The sequence below is a fragment of the Oryx dammah genome, unplaced genomic scaffold (assembly GCF_014754425.2).
Source record: "Oryx dammah isolate SB20612 unplaced genomic scaffold, SCBI_Odam_1.1 HiC_scaffold_9, whole genome shotgun sequence".
Lineage (NCBI taxonomy): Eukaryota > Metazoa > Chordata > Mammalia > Artiodactyla > Bovidae > Oryx > Oryx dammah.
This window is the reverse complement of record NW_024070193.1, coordinates 48,637,931-48,643,930: the sequence shown is the minus strand read 5'-3', so window position 1 is coordinate 48,643,930 and position 6,000 is coordinate 48,637,931.

The following is a 6,000-nucleotide window of genomic DNA, read 5'->3' as shown; positions in this document are numbered from 1 at the left end:
AACACTGGGCCCACGAGCTGATTCAAATCACTACTGCTCCTGAACAAAGGCTCCCCTTTCCTGGCCCCCTGCTGGCTGTGAGGATCTTTGTGCTCCACCAAAAGGCTGGCCTTAACTGGGCACTTCCTATGCAGGGATGCATATTAACTCACATTCTAACTGAGAGGTGCAAAGACAACGTGGTTTGTTTTCTGTAGTCTAATCTTTCCTATAAGCCCCTGTCCTGCTAGGTGGCAAGGGGAGACTTAGGCTTGCTGGTGAATATTAGATGATTAGATGATTTACAGCATGTTTCAGAGTAACTTGGTCTCTCTGAAGTAAATGCTGCTTCTCGGGTCTCTTTCTCTCCTCCCACTCCCCTCACCTTACCAAGAAGGTCTGGGAGACAGAGGAGAACTATCATATGATATTCCCTATATGTGAAATCTAAAAAGAAAGTATACACATGAACCTATTTACAAACAAAAACAGACTCACAGACTTAGAGAATGAACTTATGGTTGCCAGCGGGGAAGAGGTAGGGAGTTTGGGATCGACATGTACACACTGCTGTATTTAAAATGGATAACAAACAAGGACCTACTGTATAGCTCAGGGAACTTTGCTCAATGTTATGTGGCAGCCTGGATGGCACTGGGTTTGGGAGAGAATGGATACATGTAGATGTATAACTAGGTTCCTCTGCTGTTTTACCTGAAACTATCACAACATTGCTAATTGGCTATACTCTGATATAAAATAAATAGCTTAAAAAAATAACTAAGGCCTTGGAGCTCAGGAAATCAGAGGTTCAAATGTGAACTCACAGCAGAAGGAAAGTGTTGCTTTGGATTCCTGTGAGGTCTTCTAGCTCTGCCATGAAACACCTGGCTTCCTTTCTGAACTTCCATGATTACCCGGATGCACTGCACCTCATCTGGCCTCTAGAGCGAGATGCCAGCCTCAGAGCTGGAGGCCATGGTCCCAACCACTGGCCTTTTGCCATAAAACCCCCCTCCGCAGGCCTTTTCACGGCCAGTCTCTACACCAGCCTCTACGGCACTTCCAAGTGCTGTCATGGGGCACAGGGAAGCTTCTGATTCCCTGTGGACCAAGCACAAGCTGTGAGGGACTGGATATGGTACGCTGGTATTCAGGGCCTAGGCTCTGCCCTCTGTCACACTGTTCCTACAGTATACTGGACATGATGCAAAGCCAAGTGGAAGGCTTCTCTCGGCAGCTTGCAGCCTCTCCCAAGCCTTACCCAGGGAAGCAGCCCATGAGCCTCCGATGTTCTGAATTCCCCAAGTTGTCCTATCTGTCTTAGATGCCTCTACAGTTTCCCCTATTCAAGACAGGGGGTGGGGTGCTGGGGAGAATGGATGGCAGAGCTGAGGACCCTGGAGCATGCCTGCCTGCTTGTCCTTCCGCTCCCGCTTCTCTGCTCACAAGCTACTTCTGCTTCCTCTTCCTTTCCCCTCGTGGTCTGGACGCCACAGGAGGGTAAGTTTTCACCCCTACAGTATACGAGGAACACCATGATCTGAGCAAGTAAGAACTAGCTTTTGACATAAGGGCTGCAGGACAACTGTGAATTGGGGCCCCTCCAGGGACAATTACGTTAACAATCCATCCCTTAAATTTTATGTTAAAAAAAAAATTTGTTGTTTTAAGTTTTGGCCACACCACATGGCATGTGGGATCTTAGTTCCCTGACAAAGGATCAAACCCGCACCCGCTGCTGTGAGGTGCAGAGTCTTAACCACTGGACAGCCAGCAAAGTCCCTCTGCTGAAAAATTAACACCCTTTTGCTGGGAAGCTTTGTACCAACATGTCAGTTGCAGGTTCTACTCTGTGGCCTTCAAGTCGGCCCACCCCTCTACATCTTTGCGGTGCAGATTCCTTCCCTAGCCTTTCTATACCCAGGGGTCGTGGTCCTAAGATCCATTCCTTTTCCCCAGGCAGTCTGAGGGCACATGCACCTCCTGGTCATATAGCTCCTCCTCCTCCTCTTCCTCCTCGTCCTACTACTAAGTCGCTTCAGTCGTGTCCGACTCTGTGCGACCCCATAGACAGCGGCCACCAGGCTCCCCCAGTCCCTGGGATTCTCCAGGCAAGAACACTGGAGTGGGTTGCCATTTCCTTCTCCAATGCATGAAAGTAAAAAGTGAAAGTGAAGTTGCTCAGTCGTGTCCAACTGTTAGCGACCCCGTGGACTTCAGCCCACCAGGCTCCTCCATCCATGGGATTTTCCAGGCAAGAGTACTGGAGTGGGGGGCCATCACCTTCTCCATATATAGCTCCTACAGACTGGTAACTTATCCTCAGTGTAGAATGCCATGTTTGAATATGCCCATACACATGCACAAGCTTTTCCAGGACCTTCCAAGGAGTCCTTGACACTCCAAATTTGCTTATTTCCTGGGTCTCCCTGCCAGGTGAAACGTGAACAACACACCACGTGTACATATGTTACAAGGTGAAGTTACCCAACTCCATATTGAGAAAGCCTTTTTCTTCACAGATGCAACAGCTTTCCATTCTGACGACAAACTCGGTGTTTGTGCAACAAGCAGTTAGTTCTTCTTTGTTCTCCTGCTTTTGGCTGTGTCCCAGGGTTTATCAAGTGCATAAGAAGGCCCATCACAGCACCAGCTATCCTACAACGCCTACCACAAAGCAACCAAATCTTTAATTATTTTTTTTCCTCTCAGATTTGAGTGAGTTACAACTAAGTGAGAACAAGTCACCTCCCCCAAAAGACTGAAGCAGAAGAATCTGAGTTAACAGAAGTATCTGATAAAACTTTCTGTCTGCTGGATGGGGTGGATAGAGCTTAGACTCCGCTCGAAGAGCATGGAGAGCCCTCCCTCTGCCACCGTCTGCTGCCATTCACCATGGAAGTAACATCAGTTTGGGGGCCCAGGCCCCTTTGGATGACAGAAGACAGTCCCATTTTCTGGCAGACTGCTCACAGCTGAGCACGTGGAAAACCGTCCGTAAATGCACGCACACTACACCTGAGAGGGTGCTTTTGTCCCCATTTCTTGATGTCCTGAAATTTCCAGCTCAACATTCAGTCCAGCAGAACCCCACTTTTGGGATGCCTGAACCCCAAATTCTCTCATTCAGGTTGGATGCTAAAGGCAAACAAGGCCTCACAATCCACCGAGCACCAAAGAGAAAGCCTTTATTTCCTTCCCCAGACACTGCAATAAGGAATTAGGTAGTGCCGGGGCTTCCCTGGTGGCTCAGTGGCAAAGAATCCACCTGTTAACACAGGGGACACGGGTTCAGTCCTTGATGCGGGAAGATCCCACGTGCCATGGGGTAACTAAGCCCGTGCGCCGCAACTATTGGGCCTGTGCTCCTGAGCCTGGGAGCTGCAACTACTGAGTCTGCGAGGCTGAGAGCCTGTGCTCCACAAGAGAAGCCACTGCAATGAGAAGCCCGTGCTCCGCCACTAGAGAGTAGCCCCGATCACCACAACTAGAGAAAGTCCACCCAGCAGCCATGACCCAGCACAGCCAAAAATAAATGAACAAAACACATTTTTAAAAAAGATTAAAAAAAATAAATCAGGTCATGCTATGATACGAATGACATCACACGGTGGTGGCTGAAACCTGTTTTTCCTGAGCAAGCAGACCTGAGTCAAGACACACGGCTGGAACTGTTGCTCAACCCCACGTTCCATAAAGCTTTCTCACTCTAGTCCCACCAACAGGAGCAGCAGCTATACTGAGCACTTACAAGCCAGGTTCTGTGCTAAGCATTTCCAGGAATATCTGGAGGCAAGTTTCTCAGGCTTTCTGAGTTCATTTCCTCATCTGTGAAATTGGCATAGACACCTCACAAGGCTCTATTACTGACCACATGAAGTATACATTCATAATCCTTTAGCGCACTACCCGGCACATTACAGGCACTTTAACTGTTGTGATGAATATTCCCTTAGGCTTTTGATCTGAATTTGTATGAATTTGATGAACCGTGCTGTCCAAATCTACCCTAAGTTCAGAGAGCATGGGACACCAAATTATCAGAAGATAAATCTCATTATTCAGTTCCTGAGCTTAGTGAGAGATACTTATATTTTTCAGTGTTGTGACTAGAGCTGTGACTCAGAGATTCTGAAACTCCTGTCTAAGGTGGAGTATTGAATGGTACATATATTTCTGAAAATTTTCCTAAAAAGGCAAGAAGTACAGCTCTTTATACATTTCTAGATTGTTACCATGCTGGCAAGGCTTAAGGTGGGCAATCCACCACCACTACCAAGGTCAAAACTCCACACAAATCCTTTACTTCTATTGGTGAGATAGGGTATCCCCCACTCCTCATGGGTGGTCTACAACCCAATTTGAAATACAGAATATTCACAAAAAGAGAAGTCTATGGTTACCTGGCAGTACAGGCTAAGTGCCCAGAAATGGTCTGGATGAGGTAACAAGTACACATGACTTCCCTCAGGCCTGGAACAATCTCAGAAAAATGTGGTCCGAGTAGGGGGGAAGGGAGGGCTGACCATCATCAGCTGAACCTGGCAGACCAGTAAGACCTGGACGGTGGAGCAGAAGAAAGGTGGCATTCCTGGAAGGAGGAAGGGTGAACAAAGGGAGGTACAGTGAAACCAGGCTGAAAAGAGTGTCGGACATTCCCTTCAGCTCAGAAGAAGGGATAGGCAGATCGTCGAGTAGCACATATATTATTATCTGAGCCATGTGAAACCAAACTTTGAAATTATGAAATATACTCTAAAAGGACACATAGACATCTAGGGACAGTTGATGAGAGCTACTGATGAGCACGTCTGTCCTCATCACCAAGTTAAGAAACACCGCTAAAGGGATCCTGGAAGTCTTGGGGGCCCTATCCTACTTGTATCCCTTTCCTTTTCCCCAGTCCAAACTGAATTGTTTTGTTTCCCTGAAACTGAATTGTTCTGTATCCAATTGTGCCTACTTTTGACTTCTTCCTGAATGCAATCACTCTGGTATGTACACTTCTGTTACTTTGTTTCTATCATCAAATATGTACTGCTTTGTGTACACTGTTGGAACTGTAAGGAGAAAACAATATAATATTGTGTAACACTAGCAACGTAATTCTCTAAAGCAATTCATTAAGGTCTGTTTCACAAAAGTATTCTGGAGACCCATGAACATAACACCCAGCTTAGTTAATAATTAAGAAAATGCAAATTAAAACTGAAATGAGCTATCATTTCACTCTTACCAGACAGGTAAAATTTCAGAGCCAAATTTGAATTTGGGGGTGACACATTCAGTCTATAACCTACATGCATCTTCCAGCCCTTATTCCATATATTTATATATGTGTAACTTACAGACTGAATGTTTGTGTTTGCCCCAAACATATGTTGAATCCTAACCCTCAATGTGATAATATTAGAAGGTGGAGCTTTGGGGAAGTAAATAGGTCACGAAGGTGGAATGCTCATGAATGAGATTAGTGCCCTCCTAAGCGGAGACCAGAGCTTGCTCCTGCCTTTGCCATATGTAATACAAGAGGAGATGGCTGTCTACAAACCAGGAAGAAGGGCTTTGCTAAACATCAGATCTGCCAGTAGCCTCATCTTTGATTTCCCAGACCCCAGAACTGTGAGAAAAGAATTTTATTTAAGCCACCCATTCTGTGGTAATTTGTTATCCTGGCCCAAACTAAATCAATGCAGAAATTTATCTACAACTTGTTTACCTTGATTATAGATCATCCCACTCCAGTATGTATAGACCTCCTTCATTCTTTCCAACTGCTATGTAATATTTCACAGCATGGATGAATCATAGTTTTACCAGTCCTCCGTTAACTTCTTTTGAACAGTTGAAATATTTGGATTTACAAAATTCAAAATGTGCAGAAGAGAACATCCCTTCTACGTGTCAGTAGCTCTGGTCTGGCGGCAACCAAAGTTACCAGTTGTAACAGAGACTGGCTAGATGCCAACCAATCCCATTGCTTCTTCCTTGATTTCAGTTGTGGTGAGTTAACTGGCT